We start from the raw sequence: 22,079 nt of genomic DNA, 5'->3' as shown, positions 1-22,079 counted from the left end.
TTTACTGCTGTATCTTCATGCCTAAAGCAGTGCCTGGCACATAATAAGTACTTGGTTAACATCTTGAATAAATAAGAAAGCAAATCTATTAATATGAATATGATAAATGCTCTCTTTTTGTAATATGTTTATATGGCTAATAAATAGCTTCTTAGTCCGCCTTTTACTGAAAACACTTCCTCAACAGCACTGGTTGAATCTTGCTTCCTGTCCTGGGCTTCATGACAGAGATGTGGAAACCCACCTGGGTATTCTGATCCCCTGGCAAACCTAGGATTCTGAGAGAGTTAACACATGAGAGGGCAGTAGTTGACCAATAGAGGATGGTTGCTGGTGGGTAAATACTCCTGCTTCCATTCCATAAATCCTAAATCGGATTCTTCGCTGCACTTTAGAGTGTCCACAGCATGATCAAACCACAGTTGCCCATTATGGTAACTTAGTGGTAATGCAATCTTGTATTCACTTTAGGATCTTTTTCTAAAATAAACTGCCTGCACTGAAGCCCTTGTTTCAGGTTCTACTTTCTGGACAGAACCCAGGCTAATTCAATTTTCCTGTAAAACGAAGTTCCAAAATATTCCCTAGTATATAAAGGCACTTTATAAACATTTGCAGAATAAATGAATTGGAGAATCCATTATAAAGGCAAAAACCCTTATTCTACATTTATAGATAAGTTTTATGAGTTCAAATTAGTCTTATTTATATCATCTCCTACTGCTTCATTTATAACTATATATCAAATACCAGAAACACAATGTCCCAGGAGTCAATAATATTTTTAATTCTTTTTTTTAATTGACTAAAAGGATCATGGAATGTTTATAATCAAAGGTTTAGAATACCTTCTATTTTAATGGGGAAGAAAAGACAAATTACAGTATGAAAAATTTCATTAGTGCTTTTTACTAAAACCTACTCCATTGGAAGATTAATGACTTCTATAGTTTAACTCTAAAATTCAAGTAACTATTTTAATTTGCACTTTAACTAAGTTCTCTTCCTTCAGAACAATGTGTATGGTCATTGAATTTCTACAAGCTTCTCCATGGGTAAAATTCAAACCAAATAGTAGGAATGAGAAGTAAATGACTTCATATGTCTTGACAAAAGTAAGGTAAGGGACAACATTGGGGTGGTTTATAGTGATCCTTATTCCACATTTATTTATTTTTCTCAGCAGTAAAAAATTAACATCTTTATTTCCCAGAGTACTTCTGGCTAGTGGAATCTGACACGAGTATCATCACTTCCTGGTTCTAGTTAGGTTAAACTAGGCTTACACTGTAGAATAGAAGTATAGGCACAGGGATTCAGTGCACAGAGGAGACAGTGAATGGCCTTTCATACAATCCAGTTTCTTCCCTCACTACGTCTTGCTAGGCTTGCAACTTATTAGTTTTTCATACACATCCTACTCTATGTTTGTAAGACCTATGCATAGTAAAAGATGGTAGATGCACTTGGATTTGCCTTTCTGCCATTCAAACAAAATGAAATTTTGCAACAGCTGGTGTCTTCTCTTGGTGTATTGAGAGTGTTTGGAAGAGAGAAAAAAGTTACTTTTTTGTATACACAATGATAATGACTAAAACCTCAGTTCAAATTCCACCATGAAAATGTTTCTGAAATTTATCTCATTGTTTTACATTTTATTTTTTTATTTTGATGACAGTTCTATGATAAACTCTTACAGTATCTATGAAAATTTTAGCTCCCAGAATCTCCTTGACTGAGTCTAAACAGGCAAAATGAGTAAGTACAAATACTGGGCCAGCACATATTTTCAGTAATTTATTATTCCAAGCCTATGCATTGTACATTAAAGTATCTTATCAGTCCTGAAGATAAAACTGGGTATTATAAGGGAACCCATCAACTTATATAGTCAGGTGATTTTATTTCATGAATGATTAAATAACTCTGTTGCAATGAAAAATGAAAATGTATCTTTGCAAGTGTTGAAAAATATTTTATAACATATTGATAAAACAATAAGCTGCATTGCAGAGCTCTTTCACTTTCAATACACCTTCTCATACATTAAAGTTTTGAACTGTCCAGTAATCCCTTTGGAAAGCTGAGACAAATGGATTTATCCCCATCACACACACTACGGAAGCAAGGTCGTTCAGACCTGTTAATCAAGTTGCTCAAGGCACACAGTTTGTAAGTAATTGAGTATAAGCTTAGACTCAGGTTATTTTTAAATTTTTAAATAAACCAAATACCAAAAGAATGAAAGGAGAGCTGTTGTCTTCATGGAATCCAGGCTTTGTTTTCCACAAAACTTTTAAAATGAAAACATAACATAGCAATAGTCATTATTACAGCTTATGACTTTGTAATCATAAATAATGACAAAACATAATCAGACCTTATGAGAGTAATGTAAGATGGATTATCCAAGTCAGTAAAACTATCTTTTATTACCAAGTATCTATTGCTGTCATTCTGAAAGACCATCCGAGACCCTTTGAACCCCTAACTATACACTAAAGTACATGCAGCTTTTTTAAATTGTGTGATAGCAACAGTACACACACTTGAATATAAAAAGTACTTTTTTTAATGTAACCAAAATTTTCTTTTGATTTTCCTGTTTGAATTAGCAGCTGAAATTTTCCCATTTTTAATTAAAGATCATAAAATCACTTCTAGCATTAAGTGTAGTATAATCATATTTTAAACTCAACCAATCCAATATTTTTATTCCCTCCTATCTGCTTCCTCCCTTCTCCCTGTGAACAGTTTGAATTTCTAACAGCTAACCTATCACATGTAGTGAGCAAAAGGACATGGCTTCACATGACTCTCTCTGGCCACGGGCTTTGGTTTCATGGTATCTGGTCTCTCCTGAATTTGGCTATCATCATGTGGCTAACAACTACCAGTGGCATCCTCAGTTCTTCCATAGCCTCTGCTCTATCAGTGAACATTTGCAATATCATCCAAATCCCAGCTTTTGACTTCTAGTTTGCCAGAACTTTCTAGTTCCACTTGAGAATTGACTAAAGTTACTTTAGCTTGCAATACACCTCTAAACGTAGTTGTTGTTATTTTTCATTTCGCCTCTATTGATGGGATGCCTCCTCAGATACTCACAGTGCCTAAATTAGAGTCATATTTCCTGCAATCCTTTCTTTCCTTAAGGTTAGTCAAAATCTTCTTTGTCTTTGGGAAGGAAAATAATTTTTTAGTTGTCATATTTGCCCCATTATGTAGCTTATGTTTTATAATCCTTGATCTCAGTCGTATGCCTTTGGTTTTGATCATCCATCAGAAAGTTTAAGGAAAGATTTTTGTCTACTATGTACAATCAAAAGTCATGGATTTTTGGATAATTCTTCATTCAAGAGTATGTCTTCCCACCTGTGAGGAAAGTGAATAGGAAAATTAGCTATTCCTAAGGTAGAAGGAAGAGCAGTGGACCAAGATGTTTAAGTCAGTGAATGGGGGGAGGGAAGGGACCACAGTTTAATCCAAATATATTACCTCCCTTCATATATTCTTTTTCCTCTTATTGTTTATAAATTTAATTTTTCCATTGATCCGTAGTATAATAACTCTTGCATTCCTCTTTAAACTTAGTTGTTATTTTTGCAACAGTTTTTGCAAGTAATGCTTGCAAAGTCCAGGTGTGTTAGATTGTTGTTGTTGTGGTTGTTCCAACATGAAGATGACATAGTCTCTGTCTTCAAGGTCCTCACAATTTTATTAGAGGTGGCCACATAAACAGATAATTAGAATGTAATGCATAGAATTTGTAAAAATAGAACACTATGAGTAGAGTATTCAACTTAGTCTAGAGAATTTCATAAAAGCTTCATACTGTTGGTCGTTTGAACTTGTGTAAGAGAGACGAATAGGAATTTCAAAGTGTATCAGTGTAAAGTGAGAAAAATAGTTACAGTGATTATTGGACAAAATCACTGTTGTCTGGTTAGATTTCTGTGTAACCATAGGCATTTTTGCATTTTATGAGGGCAACACCTGTACTCTAGCATTAGAAATCCAGGAATCAGGTGTGCCTAGGTGGCTCAAACGGTTCCGCGTATGACTTCGGCTCATGTCATAATCTTGTAGTTCTTTGGTTCAAGCCCTGTGTCAGGATCTCTGCTGTCAGCATGGAGCCTGCTTCAGATCCTCTGCCACCCTCTCTCTCTGCCCCTCTCCCACTCGTGCTCTCTCTCTTTCTCTCTCTCAGAAATCAATAAACATTAAAAAAAACAGGAATCAAAGAATCAGAAATAAACCAAAGAGTAAATTACTGTAGATAGTCCTAACACACATTTTGACACTTTGCATTTCTCTGCTGGCAAGAACTGATCAACTGGCTGTTACAGAAGTAATTGGTTAATTCAGTCAAACTGGCCATTAGATTAGTTGAATGGGCAAATCAATTGTTCTTACTAGGTTGAATGATGAATAAAAAATCTCAAATTGTATGTTTTATTATAAAGGCAGGAATCTGTTCTCAAGTATTACATTTCTTATTTAAGATGTGCCTGTAGGTTTCAGAAAATCATGAAATGTGTACATTTTTACATTGCTTTCAATGGAGTTTTTTACAACACTGTAATGTTAGTGAGGGACATGTCTTTGACTCCACTTTACCGATGGAAAGATTAACATATATCAGGGTTAAGTGACTGTCGATTGTTGTACTGCTAATAAATGTCATGTTTAGGACTTGATCCCAAGGGCTTCTGTCTCCAAATCAAGTATCCTTTTTCTCTAATTAATGCAGAGCAATGGAATTCTGTGTGGGAAAAAATTTAGAGCTGTCAATAATTAAAAGATATTCCAAGTTATGAGAAATTTTTATATCACCACAGAAACATTTCTTTGCCTTAGTGATTAGAATGGTGGTAGTATTTATAGCTTTATAGTTGAAAGACAGTTAAGGCAGATGGATGACCTTGCACGACATTATTGGTGGTAAGGTATTATCAAGAAAAGTATGTGTCATCCATCATTATCATGGAGTTTCTCTAAAACTACATAAATTGTTATAGGATCTCATGTGAGCTTTACTCTAATATTAGCTGGATGATATAGAATCCTGAGGTCCATATTATTTCCCAGTTGAACAAGAGTATTTATTAAGGTACATACAAAATCACTGGTACAATTGAAAACAGAAAAAAATGAAAGATGCATTTTTTATTTTTGAAATATTTTCTTTCTCTCCCTCCCTGTCCCTTCCTTCTTCCTTCCTTCCTTCCTTCCTTCCTTCCTTCCTTCCTTCCTGTCTTCCTTCCTGCCTTCCTTCCTGCCTTCCTTCCTTCCTTCCTCCCTTCATTCCCTCTCTCCTTCTTTCTATTCTTTTCTTTTCTTTCTCTTCTTTCTTTGCCACAAGCATTGACTGAATGCTACTTCATGGTCACTAGTGCATGAACATGAATAACAAACAATGTCTAAAATATTGTCTATCTCCTGGCAAAGCTAGCAGTCTAGTGATAGGGGCAGAATTTCTACTTATTCAAGAATTAGAACATTATATTATCACTTCTGAGTTTCTAACTAGAATTGCACAGTCATGTAGAATATGGATAATAGCTGATTGGTTTAATCCATTAATTGAGTTTAGCAGAACTCAAATCTCTATGGACAAATGAGAGAAATAAACCTTATGGAACTGTGATACCTGTAGATCACAGGCCTGTCTAGCCCTGTTCCTCACTCAGTGCATTGTAGAAGACTACTGCTTGCAGAAACTCGAGCTAAGCACTGCTAAATTACTGCCACCCCTTGTTTTTCTAGGAATGTAGAAATTAAAGTTATTGTGTGAAATTTTCCAATCTTTACAAGTGGAAAATAAATAACACTCTTAGAAAAGATTGTATAGACAAACTAAAATAATGGTGGCCATCAGTTTGCAAACCGTATTTTTTTAAAAAATTTATGTAACATAGGAATTATAACATATGATAACACTTTTTATCAAGACCTCAAGTTTTATCAAAATTGAATTTGTTTCTGGCCCTAGGAAAATTGTGAAACTATAAATTGAGAAGTAAAGCACTCAAAAGAAGAGACAAAAGGAGTGAAGGAAAAGGAGGAGTTGACGAGGGAAAGAGAGACAAAGATCAGGTAGGGGAGGGGAGGAAAATTATCTCTTTTTTCACACTCTTTGGGGTGGCTACATTTGCACTCTCAAATTTATTGAAAGAGGAAAAAAGTTTGTGTTAATTTTTTTAAGGAATCAATTAAAGAAATACTCTCAACCTGAAATTTTCTTATGAGTGGTCAACAGATGTTTCTCCAAGTTAGTGAGTTTACTTAAATGTCAGAGGCTGGACATTTGTATATAAAATCTCTCTTTAGTCAAAAGAAGCAAATTAGAGGAATCTCTTACCAGTGTAAATATTTCAGACTATAATAAACTTCATAATGCTGTGGCACAAAATGCTTGGCCAGAACACATTAACTTGTTCTCTCTAATTTCAATAAGAGTAGTATTTTCCCTTTTGAGTTTGAAATAACAAATCACACTTAGCACAAAAATTCTCTAAATGTAGGAATCTTTTTAAATTCTGACTCTTTACCATGTGAGCCTCATTCCTAAGTAGTAAAATGACAGACTATTAACTTTGTTTTCCACTTCCTTTGAGTCATGACTTGACTTTCAAAACATTTTGGTCAAGCAGACTCAAAGTCTCCTTGCAGAAGAAACATCGAGGAATCCTGTACTTCTCTCGTTTTACAATTCCCCTTCAGGGCAGGGCACACACAAGTGACCCTGGCTTTTGACAAACCTTAGCTGAACAAAATGTAACAAGCCCTGTCTGTTTTGAGCAGAATTTTCTATTCTGACAGATACAGCTCAGGAGCATTTGATGTCTGCTTGCTGGTCATAGATAATGGTGCATCTTGGGACCATTGTCATTCCTGTCAATAAGAAGGCCTGGGGGGACATGCAACAAAGCTACCTTTTGATTCACCGTTTTTCTTTCCTTCCCAAGACATTTGTAAGCCTGTGGTCAGCTAGGTCATTTTATTTTATCCTGATGTGCCTTGATAATAGCATGATGTCTACAAAAAATTTGACAGGCCATCGATGTCTGTTTCTCTGACTCCTATGTTGTTTTTCAGTCCTTCTCAATGTCAAACATACTTTGAAAGCTACTGATTATGTTGGTTGGGACTGTATTTGACAAGACATCTATTCTTTGATAAAATTAAACTCATGGGGGTTGATCTTGGAATTTAAGATAATTTTTTGAGCAATGCAAGAGACTGTTGCTTTAATGCTGGCACTCAAGAAATGTTTGAAAAACTGTGAATTCTTTTTGGTTCAGATAAACTAAGTTTTTTAGTATGAATTTTGAAGACTGGAACAAGAGGAAACTTGTAAGTGAAGAAAAGACAAATTATTACTCTGTCCCGTTAAAGTGAGATCTAATCTCCCATTTATTGAATTAGGAAACTCTGCTACAATTATGGATAATAAAATGTGTAGGAATGTATATATATAAAAAGAGGAGTTTGCATAGAGGTCAGTCTTAGAGGGGAAACTCTTCTAGCTGGAAGTTTATGTGTATAGGTATATGCATTTTTGTGTGTGTATATATTCTCACACCCAGATATATGTTTCCATGTATGTAAACACATGCATATGCAATATTTACATGTCATGAAATAAAAAAAATCATTGCATATAATGTGAATGTCAAAAGGAATATGCAAATATCATGATGGCAAGTCTTCAAAGATAATACTGTATCAGGGGTTTAGAAAGGTTTTCACATCTTGCTTCTTGTCAGATTCTCTGGGTGTCATTTTCCCTACTTTATAGATAAGTAAACAAAGTCTTGGAAAACTTGTGTGGTTTTCCCATTGACACATAGAGATTGACAGAGCTGAAAAATAAAACCAAGTACTTTGCATCAACTCCAAGATTCTTTCCATCACAACACAATAATGTGTGTAAAGTTCTTGGCACATAGTAAGAGCTCAATAAATGTCAGTTTGCATTATCAGAATTATGTAACATATGTTGAGAACTTCCCATAGTTCACTGTATTATTTCATATCTCCTACTAGGAAAGAAACATGTTTTTTCTTAAATATGAATAAACTGTTTATTCATATACACAAAAGCAGCTTTGGTACAGTTCCATCAAGATATTTGAACATAATAGTTAACTAACTTAAAACCAAATCTACATGATTATTGGGTCAGAAATAAATATTTGTTTAGGCTACGAATAAAGAAACAGTACCTTACTGATAATGACTTGAAATGCTAGCTGATTATCAGTCTTTGTATAGTATCATGGCCTTTGGATAAGAACGAAGATATTATATCTGGAGGTTAAATATATTTTTTAATTACATCAAAGGGAATTTTTGTCTGATTCCTTACACTATTTTGTTTTCATCAAAGATACTGAACTTCTCAAATCATCACGTTCTACAGAACATGTGTCTTTGGCTGAGTATACCTGTGTGAGAGGAATCTACAGAAAAAGAACCACTAGAATGGAGTAGACAGACTCTTATTGAAAATTAGGTCATGATCCCACAAATCAGCACGGCAGAACTTTTCTAATCAATGAGACAAATAGAATCCTCAGATTATGACCTTAGTAGTGTGGCAAAATTAGCCATTGAGCAGAGGTTTCTCTGCCTTGCCCCAAAAGCTTAAAATGAAACCTCAGAAGGATCCAACATACTCCAAGAACTTATCTGAACTTACCTGTTATCTCCAAGAATTTACATGGGAACTTTTGTTCACAAAAGTGAATACTATTTTTAAAAATACAATGAAACTCAGTGACCAACAATGTAAAAATTTTAAATGTGTGGGTTAATTTCAGGAATGCAAGGTAGATTTAAAATTCAGTCAAATGAATTACTTTACCTTATTAATAGATTAAAATTTTAAAAAGTGTGATTATCTCAATAGGTGCAGAGTTCAATTTAAAAATTTATTATATTTTATATACCAATTAACAATAGATTTGAAATTGAAATTTAAAGTTCTATCTTCAATTTTGTGAAAAATATTCAGTTCAGTACTTAAGAATAAACGTAACAAAATATATGTAAGACTTATACTTTGAAAATTACATAAAGTTTCTAGGAGAAATTAAATGAAACCTAAATAGAGAAGGATACCATGCTTATGTATCAGAAGAATCATCATTTTTTCAGTTCATTAATTTTTGAGAGAGAGACAGAGAGCATGAGCAGGAGAGGGGCAGAAAGAGAAGGAGACACAGAATATGAAGCATGCTCCAGACTCTCATGAGTTGTCAGCACAGAGCCCGACGCTGGGCTTGAACTCATGAACTGTGAGATCATGACCTGAGCTGAAGTCAGACACTTAACTGACTGAGCCACCCAGAAGAATCATCATTATTAAGATGTAAATGATCTACAGATTTAATGAATCTGTATATGTAATTTGTCCATACATTCAACATTATCCCTATCATTTCTCATCAGGTTTTGGTTTGGTTTGGGTTTTGGTTCAAATTGGTAAGATGATTCTAAAAAGCAAAGAATCTAGCAAAGGCAACATAATTTTGAAGGGAAAAGAAGGACAAAATTGGAGATATTAGAATACTAGATTTCAGGACATATTTTAATGAGAGAGAATGTGGTATTGACATGGATAGATATACAGGTCAATGAAACAACATAGATTCTATATATAGACGCTCAGTTTATTTTTCATATTCGTGCTAAGATAATTCAGTGGGAGAAATTTAGCCTAATTTTGCTTATCCTAAATTTAATCTATTTCAGTTTTCAGATTCAGGTTAATCCCCCCATCAGTTCCAAAGACATTCTAGGGATCTGCAAACTGAGAAAACTTTCCCATGCAGATCCCCTTTGCAATCTTAGATTTGACTTTCTCCTACTCTGCTAAGTCATTTATTATTTTCCACTCTCTCCATCATGAGATATTGTGGGTTAAATGGTTAAACATATCTCTTAGCTTAGACAAATTCAAGTTTTCATTCCTCTTTCTTGTTCTCCTTATAGTTTTGAGATGAGTTTTGAAAGAAGGATAGGGAAGAAAAAGGCATTTCTAACATATTGAGATTTATTTTTATTCCTGGTCCTACTTTGCCTCTGAATTCCACACAGTAATTCAATTTAGAAGTTAAATATTTTTACCTGTATATTGGAAGATGATATCAGGGTATTTTTACACTCTTTGGAGCTAAACTGCTTTGGATTTCTCCAAATGATCACATACTCTATTTATAGTTTCTTTCTTTGAAATAATCGCTATAATAGTCAAGGCTTATTGAACACTTATAGTATTCCAGGCAATGGCTGATAGATTTAGGAGACATTAACTCTTCTGTTATGTGGAGGTGGGTAATATTATCCCAGGTTAGCTGATAAAATTAAAGAAAAATGAGACAAAGAGAGCCTAAGTAGCTTGCCTAAGGTAATACAATCTGTAAACAATTTGAACCCAGGTAGTTTGACTTTAGACTCTACATCTTTTAACTACTATTCTATATAATACGGTGGAAATAGGAAGTAAGATATAATTACCTACCTACAAGCACACACACACACACATAGAATTCAATTTTAAATGTGTTTTCTCTTTTTTTTCTCTGACATCCTACTTAGAAATCTAAATTATAATTTATAGGAGGAAATTGGGGTGAAAAATAAGACTTAAAATATTTGACTGAATTATATTCATATATCATAATGCTAATCTTGTCTCTTTAATTTTTTTAAGTGTATTTATTTTTGAGAGAGACTGAGACAGCATGGATGAGGTAGGAGCAGAGAGAGAGAGGGAGGGAGAGAGAGAATCCCAAGCAAGCTCCACAGTGTCAGCACAGAGCCCAATGCACATTGGGCTTGAACTCATGAAACCATGAGACCATGACCTGAGCCAAAACCAAAAGTCGGACACTTAACCGACTGAGCCAACCAGGTGCCACAGTTTTATCTCTTTAGAATGGAAGAGTATTGTGAGGACCTTGAGCTCTGATGGAACAAGGAGGAGAGAAGCTATAGTGTAGCAGTTACATTTGCTGATGCCAAGAGGACAACCTTCAATTCCCCAGATATTCTTGGTTGGTTAGACTAGAATATAATTCTGATGTTTCCAGGCAAGGCCTTTTTCCCTCTTTCCCTCCCGTCCCTCCTCTCCTTCCTTCTCTTCCTTCCTTCCTTCTTTCCTTCCTTCCTTCCTTCCTTCCTTCCTTCCTTCCTTCCTTCCTTCCAGCTTGATTGGCTTACAGCAAATGCTGGGAATAAACTAATAAAATAAGCAAAGTCTTTGAGCTCAGGAAGCTGTGAAATGGCAGATAACTATGCAGTGCACACTTGACTTTGTAGTTACTAAAGTGGTGTGCTTATCCTACAAAGGAAAAATACAGGTACTGTGAGAGTGTAAAACACATCAGCTAAGCCAGCCTTAATGACCAGGGAAGGTCTGCCTGAGAAAGTGGCACATAAACCAAAAATAAAAGACAAGAAGGAAACTCTTGTTTTGTGGATTTATGAAAAATTCTTGGATTCATACAACGTAAGTCAAGTAAAACTTTTAAAAAAGACTTTATGTCCCTTAACGGAGTTACAAGGAAAAAAATAAAATGAATTGGCATTGTAGCGTAATTTATGAAAGCTTTCATATACTTTAGGAAAATGACCTAATCTTTCTGAGACTCAGTTGCCTCATCTGTAATTGCTTTTAACAAAATTCCCCACACATGTTTGCTGAGAGGATGAAATGAGATAGCCTTTCAAAGAGAGGAATTGTTTATTTCTTTTTCCTATTTTTAAAAATCAATCATTTTGTAATCTAACATAAGGACTTGTCATCTCAGTCAACAGCCATGCAAATAAACTGTTATCTACACCCAAACTACCAGAACAGCAGCCCCGTTATACAGAAAATCCCCACATATGCTGACAACACTGTTCCTATTTCTTTAAAATCAGTATACTCACTTTGTGCTGGCAGGGTTATTATTTTCACTCCTCTTTAAAGAACAGAAAGAAGAGAGTGGTGAACTAAGGAAAGAATAATAAATTGAGATTGAGAAAATTTGGAAGTCAGGAAATGTAAACCAACCCTGTTTCCTTTCATCTCCTAGTATCATGAGTTTCAGGACAGGCAGAGCTTGCTTCACAGCCTTCCTCACCAATTTAGGCTTTCACTTGGGAGCCTTAAGCCCCAGGATGTCTTTCAGGTAAGCCCGGTCTTCTTGGAACAGACGTTCAGGTTGCCCTATATTTTTCTAAGCCTCTCACATCTTTTATTTATCAGGGCACATTCTTTTTTTTTTTTTAATTTTTTTTAACGTTTATTTATTTTTGAGACAGAGAGAGACAGAGCATGAACAGGGGAGGGGCAGAGAGAGAGGGAGACACAGAATCCGAAACAGGCTCGAGGCTCTGAGCTGTCAGCACAGGGCCCGACGCGGGGCTTGAACTCACGGACCGTGAGATCATGACCTGAGCAGAAGTCGGACACTTAACAGACCGAGCCACCGAGGCATAGCAGGGCACATTCTATGGTTATCTCATTTATTTCCTAGTTCTTTCTTCCACGTACTTGTGACCTCACACCATGTTTACCTCCACTCTCATGATGTACCCTGTGTGCTGGCACATTCCAATATTTATCTTTTGCAAGGTAATAGTTGTCTAATGAATGAATCCATGTTGAGAGGTGAATAGGAGTAGGCTGAGAATAAAGTCATCTGTCTTTTAGCAGTAGACTTCTGCTTGTTTCCATAAAATATTGCCAGGCTCTGAGTTCAGCAAAAATGACATTTTATCTATATCTGCATCTCTAATGTAATGGTATCTTTCTTTATTGCTAATATTTTCCATTTTATCTCTCACAGGTAATTCATATTAACTTTGGGTAACCCTGGAATATAAATAGGATTAAAGAAAAAGAAGTCCAAAAGATCACATGTTTATTCAAAATTTTATAGGATGACATCTCAACGTCCAAGGTAGACTAGGTGTTTGGGAAATGTCTGTAACTCTTTTCTCTTCAGTCATTTCCTTGGTGTTCCCTCTGATACTGGTTCTGATTAATTCGTCCTGTTTGAAAACACTTCTGTCCACAATTTGATCTAAACTTTTGCTCTCAAACATCATCTCTCAGAACTTTTTCTTATATACAATATGCTAAAATTTCTCAACAATTTAGCATATGTAAACCATTTAGTGGATGTTTCACACACACACGCACGCATGTGCGCGCGCGCGCACACACACACACACACACAGCCCCATCAATTTTATCCATATTAAAAAAGAATTTATCATGATGTAAACTTACCGAAATGAAGCATGATGTGTCATTCAGTTTGTTTCTTCAACAAGGCAACTTTATTTTTTTTAATGTTTATTTATTTTTGAGAGAGACAGAGACAGAATGCGAATGGGTTGGGGCAGAGAGAGAGGGAGACACAGAATCTGAAGGAGGCTCCAGGCTCTGAGCTGTCAGCACAGAGCCCGAGGCGGGGCTCGAACCCAGGAGCTGCGAGATCATGACCTGAGCTGAAGCCTGACGCTCAACCGACTGAGCCACCCAGGCGCCCCTCAACAAGGCAACTTTAACTCATAACTCTTTGGTAACTAATGAGTTAAGTCAATAAAAATATTTATTGAACGTCTGTTATTTGCTTAGAAGCATTCTAGATACTTGAATATATCAGGTCTGTAGAATATAGCAGACAAAATTTCCAATCTGTGAGGAACCTATATGTTAAAGGGGGAAGACAGGCAATAAGTGATATATGTAACCAACAAATAGATTATCTAGTACATTAGAAAGTGGTAAGTGCTATACATCAGAACAGGGTAAGAGTAATGAGCTGAGGGTTTCATGACAGTCCTAGTTGAGAAGGTGAGATAAGGAAACTTTGAAGGAGGTAAGAGATTTAGGCAAGTGGATATCTGAAGAAAGTGATCCAGGTGAAGTGAATAGCTAGAGTAAAGGCTTGGGATTGGCAGGTCCAAAAAACATTAATGACACCAGTGAGTCTGGATCAAAGTGAGAATGGGGTAAATAATAAGAGAATAGATATTCGAATGAAACATAGAATTCTCACCAGAGACTACTTTAAATGTATAATAAATACTAACTTAAGCAGCTTATCATTCACATTTTCAAGATTTGGTGATGGAAGACAACACTGATAAAAATCACAATTGACATGTAACTGACATGAAAATGCCTGTATTGAGAGACCATGTTTTTTTCAGCTAAATTATTGTAAAGTGGAACTATTAGTATAATACTTTCATTAGCACAACCTTTGAGAGCAGTAAAGCCTAGAACGTAGCAAAGAATAAACACCATATTGTTCCATTTAGTACTGGATGACATCTCTTCGTATTCTGTGGTCACATTTCCAAAAATATATAACTAATTAATTTTTCCCAGTGGGTGAAAAATATCACTAAGTGAAGGTAAAGTTTAAAAAAGAAACAATAAGAAAAAAGAATGAATTCACTTCCTGGGCCCTGAATCAAATATAACTATTTACTCTTAAAAAAAGAAGGAACGATAATTGTCACTTGTACCATAGGTAATAATGATAGTTCATCCTCAGCTTAAAAACACTCATAGTATATCCAGAAAACAATAGCTTCATTCTTTTTGAGATGTTCATTATTTCTATTTGAGCTTTCTTCTTGAAATCACAGTAGGCATTTTTTTCCTGCTGTTTTCAATGCCTTCAAAGGACTTATTTTTGTTTCATCCCTGATGCAGAACTTTCCCTTCAAAATAGCATGCCTCAGGGTGAAAAATAAAGATACTCCCTGCCCGGAGTGTATGTAATTGTACATAATTATGACATTGTGCATCATAATAAATTTGTATGTAGTCTCAGTTTTCAAAATTCTATTCAACATGGAATCAAACTTCTGGGTATATTATTGAATGACAACTGAGTGTTGCAAAGAACATAATGGAGGAATGATTATTTCCAGTGTAAACTTTTTTATTGACTTACCTGACCCTTTCTTGCCATACTCTTCAATGATCCAGGAGTCCTAATCCCAAAGCACTTTTCGAAATCCATGTGACAGGTGAGAAATCATCTTACTGTGAATGACATATCCCTTTCCTGTAGCATGATATTTAGTGATAAAGAAAAGACCTTCTTCCACTAGTTTACGTATCACTTGCGCATTTTCATTCACCGAACCTCGGTGTTCTTTTCTGCTGTAAAGCAAGGTATTTGATGATACACCTACATGACACTAATTGCTCTTCAGGCCATATTCCACTGAATTGAAACATTACTTATCAAAAGGATCATGTGGCACAGAAAATTTTGCCAACGTCTCATTCCCTTTTTCTCTCCTATAATAGATTTGTCTTTAACTTTTTTGCTAGTTTGTGAGAGCTTCCTGTGCTCTGTTAAAGAAAAAAAGGGGGGGAAATGTTGAAGGTTTTCTGTCCATGGCAGACAAGGCAGTGGGTCTTAGAGATTGGGGGGCTGATGGTCCAATAAAATCTAATTTTCCAAAACACATATCATGATTCCTATCTTTAGTTTTTCCATTTTAGGTTCTTGAAAAACTCATCATACCTGCAGTTAGTTGTTTTAGTACCTAACAGATTTCTTTTGTTTGCTGACATCAGCTCCTAGTCACAATATGCTCTCTTATATTTACTATTATCTTCCCCACTTTTAGATCTCAGTTCACCATTTGGAATCAATGATCCATTTTGTTTAATTAGTGATGAACAATAGCACAATGATAACCCAAAAAAAATTAAGACTCTAACATACAGAGGACATAAAACCTCAAGTAAAAGAAATTGAACCCTATTCACTAAATGCTGGCTGATAATATAACCTTTGCAGAACACAACAGCCCTTTAAAATATAAATATTATTAGGAACTACCAGGGCACCTGAGTGGCTTAGTCGGTTAAGCATCTGACTCTTGATTTCGGCTGAAGTCATGATCTCATGGTTGCGAGATTGAGTCCCCAGTTGGGCTGTGCTTTGGGTCCCATGCTGAGCATAGAGTCTGCTTAAGATTCTCTCTCTCCTTCTCTCTACCCACTTTCATACACGTGCATGCTCTCTCTCTTAAAAAAAAAAAAAAACCTACCACAATTTCTGCAGAAAATATACTTAGGTTCATATCTATTATATATGTATTTCATTCATTTTTAAATTGCCAAGAATATTTAGCATTACTCGTGGGAATCACCACAGTAAATATAGTAAATACTACAGATTTCGAGAATATCCTATGTTTTTGTTGAAATAGACTCTTCTGATAATTTTTTTAAGTTTATTTATTTTTGAGACAGAGAGAGACAGAGCATGAACGGGGGAGGGTCAGAGAGAAAGGGAGACACAGAATCAGAAGCAGGCTCCAGGCTCTGAGCCATCAGCCCAGAGCCTGATGCGGGGCTCGAACTCACGGACCGCGAGATCGTGACCTGGGCTGAAGTCGGACGCTTAACCGACTGAGCCACCCAGTCGCCCCTAGACTCTTCTGATAATTAAATAATAGCTTTGACTTCCTTTGCTGATATTGTGGATTCAATTTGAAAAGCCTCTATTTCTGTCCTTTTCTTTCACTTTTCTGATCACTGAAGGTCATCGTAACCTTCAAGGCCCAGTTCAAATGCCATCTTCTCCACTAATTCTTCCCTATTCCACAAGCCAGGATCAAACATTACCTGATACGTATTCTCATAGCAAATAGTTGGTGTTTCCCTTGTACCACTTATCACAGTTTGTATTGCTTTCTTTCATTCACCTTTTGGGTAAGAAAAATCAATTTTTCAGTGCTATAGCAAATAAGTTGTAGAGGAAGGAGTAGACCTTAGATTTGTTAGCTCTCAGTCCAGTGCTCTTTCTACTATACTGTACAAAGCTACCTCCTAAATCTCCATCAAATTCAGCAGACATTCCATTTCCATTATTTTTATTCCTTATTATTTTGTTTAAATTTTTATGTTTTTTTTTTCTATTACAGAGTCCCCTCAGATTGTAGTTTACAATATACACAATGGACAGAAGAGATAGTGCTTATTTTTTTGTGAAGACCTTAAAAATTCTCAACTCCATAGGCAACAAAGGATGTTTAAATGATGATAAAGAAAAAGGAGGATGGATAGAGAAGCAGAAGAAGAAAGAGAAGGAAACAGTGACAGGGAATGAATAAAATAACAACCATTACAGTGACTCTTCATGTCATTTCAAAGGAAGAAAACACATTTCAAGGATAAACAGAGGTTCCATACTCCTACCTTCATTCTGGAGGTAGGGAGGGGAGGATTATTAGCAAATCCATAGAGCAAGTAGCATTTGTCACCAACAGGGAATCATCATTAGATGGAATTAGCTTCCTAATTACATTGGTGGGAATGAGGGACAAATACTTGGCAGGGAGGGTGAAGTTAGAATATAGTTCTCAAGTGACTGAGAAAAATGGTTGCTTCCATCAATCCTTCTCAACATCACTCAAAACAGTATCTTGCAAAACAGTAGCTTACATTCCCCCTCTTTGTGCTCTCTCAAATTCAGGTTGTTTTCATTTTCCTGTTTGTTCCAAATATGAAACTTGGAATTTGTTCCCTTTACAACTGTGATTGCATTTGTTCTGTTTAGGTTTATTTTCTTCACTTGTAAGTCTTCATTAGATTTTAAGCTCTTTAATGGAAGTTTCTAATTAGTTTCAAAGTGGCCAGAGGGCAAGGCAGTTGCTTGATTCTTCACACGTGGCACCATTAACCCCAAAGAGCTGGCTGAAAACCTAGCACTATGCCATGTGTTCGGAACAATGCAAAACTTTAAAGGACTACCATCTTTGAAAATTATATATATGCTGGAGTTTACTTTGAACTGACACTGTTTACCCACCACAGTTGCAGAAATAAACAGAAAAACCTTTAAATACTAACAGTTGCATTTGATTCTTGATATTCCTTGGCAACTAATCACAACTCCTCTGAAAGACCTTACCCATGACATGTAAATATTTGACAAGAAGGTAAAATATAGCTATCTGAGCCTCTTACACATTTAATGATCCCACATCCAGAGCCAAAAAGTAGACTGAGAGTAAAATGTCAATGCAGAAAAAGGGCAATGTAATGTAGTTTACTACCAACATGATGGCACACTTTTAATGGCCTACTGTATGTGCTGCTAACGGGGAGATTCCATATTGATGGTTTCCGTTCATGATATTGTTTATTAAAAGGTTTGATCTGCTTTTGGTTTTATAGTATTAAATTAGTTTGAATATCAATGTAGAAGACTTTTGTAGAATCAGAGGAGCTTGCACTGGAAGAGCTTAAAAAGCACAAGTCACAAACTAAGATCTCCAATTTAAACCCAAATTAAAATGTGTTATTAAGCTAATAGATTTAATTAAGAAAAAAAAAAGAATCTGCACACCCTTCAGCTGGACTGGAGCCCAACACTTACCCAAATCCCCATGCCCTTTTGTCTTGCATCTCACTTGAATCACATAAATGCATTATCTGCCTGTCTCCAATCTGCATGTACTCATCATTTTATGAGTAAGGAAACTGAGACTTAGTGTGTGTCATTAGCATGCTCCAAACCATACAGCTAGTTAGAGTACAGTTGTAACTTTATAACCTAAATTTCTTGGTTCCAAGCTCAGAGCTTTTACTGTATTCTACAAGTTTGAATGTGATTGAGTATCATGTAGGATGGCATGATTGTTGCATGTAATTGTATGTATTTCTCAAAATATTGAAAAACTCAGAATAGGTGTCTGGGTATATTGGCAGAGAGATCCTGTCTTAGACAATGGTGAAGCTGTTGTCCCTGAGTGCACACAGGGACTTGGCTTGTTCCTCAATTAAACAGGATTAAGAAGACATGACTGCACTTTCCAGCTGTATCTTCCTTCCTACCAGAAATACCAGTAAAGCACAGAGAGAATGGACATTTCCAGCCACATCCACCCATCCCTCATGTGGAGAAATATGCAAGAGGCCATGCTAGACACCGGTCACGTATAAATATGTTTACTTTTTTGATGAGAGGAGCTGAGAAGTGAATTTACCAGCATTCAGAGAAAACCCAGGGATGCAAAAGAATACACAGACCATCATTTCATCAATATGAGAGACAGTATAAGCTATAAAGTGTGAGACTCATTTTGGAGAAACAGAATTGGTGAAAACCAAAAGTTTCTTTGCCACATTGATTTGGTTTTGGTACATTAAACTAACAAAATCAAATTTAAGAAGGGTGCTTCCTTTAGCACAACATGTAGGTTAACCAGAGAAATCCCTTACCCGTCACACTTTCTGATAGTGTGGGAGCAGCTTTTGGAAACAGAAGCGCACTATTAAAATGGTCTGTTCATCTAAATTTATTTTCTCTTGTTAAAAATTCCTCCTCTGGATTGCAGTCTCACTTGACTCCTTTGGCATCAAAGAAGTGTTTAATAGCATAAAATTGAAAATGAAAGACAAGATGCTTAGTAATCTGCTCTGTGTGCCAGGCTAACAGTGGACTGTCAAGGCCAAGTGTTTTCCTGCAGATGATTCATTGACAAGAGGAGCCAGCATAGACATAGAAGAACCAGAACTTTGAAATCCTTAGACCTCAAATATTTTACCAGTGAAAATGAGAATTTATATCTCTAGGTGTCTTTTCCATTCCCCTTTCATCAGCAATTAATGTTTATTTTCCTTCTTCTTAGATGTTTCTGCCACTGTTTGTTTAATGGTGTGTATATGCTTTTATAATTTGCGTGTTATCACTTTGTATAATTATTATGTGTGATTAATCCTGCATGTTCTGGAAAACTGTTAGGTTTTCTTTTTTTTTTTTTCAACGTTTATTTATTTTTGGGACAGAGAGAGACAGAGCATGAACGGGGGAGGGGCAGAGAGAGAATGGTTTTCTTATTTAACCAGAGGGAATGTCTTTAAGTCTTTGTATTATTCACATATAATGCAAGTTGACAAGAACTCCTGTGAATGGAGCAGAGTATGAAAAGTCTGTATTTAAAAGTCTGTGCTGAAGTAGCTGAGAAGATGGCATTATTTTCTCCCCTTATGCCCATCCCTGTGGTACTTGGTAAGTACAGATGAATTTTACATGTGGTACAAAAATATTTTGGATATCAGAGTAATAGGCATATTGTATTTTACAATAGAATAAATTGCAAAACATGATAATGCTCCTGATAGCAAAATAGGGATGCTACTGTTATCAAAGTATTTATGACATAACTCTTGGTGCATGGATACTAGTCCAAAGACCGTGATATTAGATAGATGGATGGATTTTAGATGGATGGATGGATGGATGATAGATGATAGAGAGACAAAGGGAGAGAGAGGACTATAATATATCCATACAAGACAAATAATAAATTACTATTTTGACAAAAGAGGTATTTCTCCTCAGATTTTCAGCTTATGATTTGCAAAATCATCTCTCTTAGTAGGCATTAGGACTTGACAATGACAAATGCTTCTTGCCAGATTTCTGTTCAAATTACATTGGACAAAAAAGCCAAGCACATCGACAGCAAAATATCAACTTTTGTTCTAACCGAGATGGAAGTATATACCTTATGAATGACACAGTCATAGGCTCTACTCTAAAACTGACACCTCACTCCACAAGGACAGGGGCTTTGTCTCCAGTTTATGGGATGGCTAGGATCAAGCAGGGCTACACATCTCAGATACAAAGTGAGAAAGGGACGGGAGAACTTAAGCTCCATGTGTCTAGTTCTCCACCTCAGACGCACCAGACAGATGTCTCACTGTTTCTTGGTAGAAAATCATCACTTAAATTCTCCTTCAGAATATCTTTTCAATCTCTGACTTCAAGGCCATTCTTCCTTGATCATCTTTCTTGCACTTGAAGTCATTATTACACAGTGTCTTTATTCTTGTCTAAACTTTATTTCATCACATTGATCATTTATGCTGATACCTTTTACTTTTTTAGTTTGTTTTGATTCAAATATTTCACTTTCATAAATTTCCAAATTCTACTGATTACACTAGCTGTTGAGAATAGCATTTTTAAAAACACTTTTTAAAAATTCTTCTCTAAAAGGTTCTTGGCTTAACGGCACTAAAATGAATTTTAATGAATATGATCAGAGCAGAGATAGCATGGAGAAAAAACAAATTACAAAACCGTGCACGTGGTTCATTCAATGTACACATAGGTAATGATATTGGGAATTACAATTCCACAACAGCCAGTCTCCCTTCCTAATGAAAAGAACCTCTTAGGGATAAGATAGTGATTCCCCCATATTAGATGCTAATAGGTAACACTGGGTGAACAGTGTTCCACCAGTAATGAAAGTTTTAATGTGACAAATAAGTGTACTTTTCACTTATTAACTTCTCTAAAATAGGTTGGATTGATGGCACTGCTACTCACAGGGGATGATGCATAACTAAATGGTTTCTATGTTTTGTTTTAATACCACTCAGAGTTTAGAAATGAGTCTTACTGGGCTTCCCCTCCTGGAAGCTCTTTTATGGGTAAAATAGATTTTAAAACAACTTCAGCAAGCTAAGGATATTCATTTTTCATGATTATTAAAAATGAAGCAAGTTATGTTGTGTGCATCAATCCTTCATTAGTAGCAATTCTAATAATTTATGTTGTAGAATTATGGTTTCATTTATATTATTGTTTAATGAAATAAATGGCTTCTGGATCCATGAATTTCCTATGAGCAAATATTCCTTGGGTGGAAAAAATTGAAGATATTCTACAAAATTTATATGATGCTCCATGCTAAATTTGGCAGATGCATAGCAGAATCATTACCTACCTCTTGAAAACCAGTTAAATGTTGGAATGTGTCATTACAATCTGTTGGAAGCCTCCAATGTCTCACTTTTAATTTTTCGTTGACTTTTTCTTCCACTGGAAAAATGTTGCATTTCATTCTTGCCTAAGCCATAGGATTATTAAAAATGACCAATATGTCAGACAAATAAACAAATATGCCTGCTTTGTTCACATCTGGTTCACAGTTGGAATCAAACTGGTTTCTTACCTGACAAAAACACCACAAGACCTTTTCTTAGTGCATATGTTCTTGATAGATGCTCT

The 22,079-nt window shown here is 35.7% G+C and overlaps 1 long non-coding RNA gene across 1 annotated transcript in view; it reads left to right on the top strand.

The window, feature by feature from the left end:
• Positions 1 to 22,079, top strand: part of LOC113598233 (uncharacterized) — a 284,359-nt gene that overhangs the window by 247,590 nt on the left and 14,690 nt on the right. Inside the window, exon 3 of the long non-coding RNA XR_003418885.2 lies at positions 5,996 to 6,099. This is a non-coding gene — a long non-coding RNA (uncharacterized LOC113598233). The remainder of the gene's footprint in view (positions 1 to 5,995; positions 6,100 to 22,079) is intronic.

The sequence above is a fragment of the Acinonyx jubatus genome, chromosome C1 (genome assembly GCF_027475565.1).
Source record: "Acinonyx jubatus isolate Ajub_Pintada_27869175 chromosome C1, VMU_Ajub_asm_v1.0, whole genome shotgun sequence".
Lineage (NCBI taxonomy): Eukaryota > Metazoa > Chordata > Mammalia > Carnivora > Felidae > Acinonyx > Acinonyx jubatus.
The sequence above is the reverse complement of the archived record's forward strand: the minus strand, read 5'-3'. Positions and strand labels throughout refer to the sequence as shown.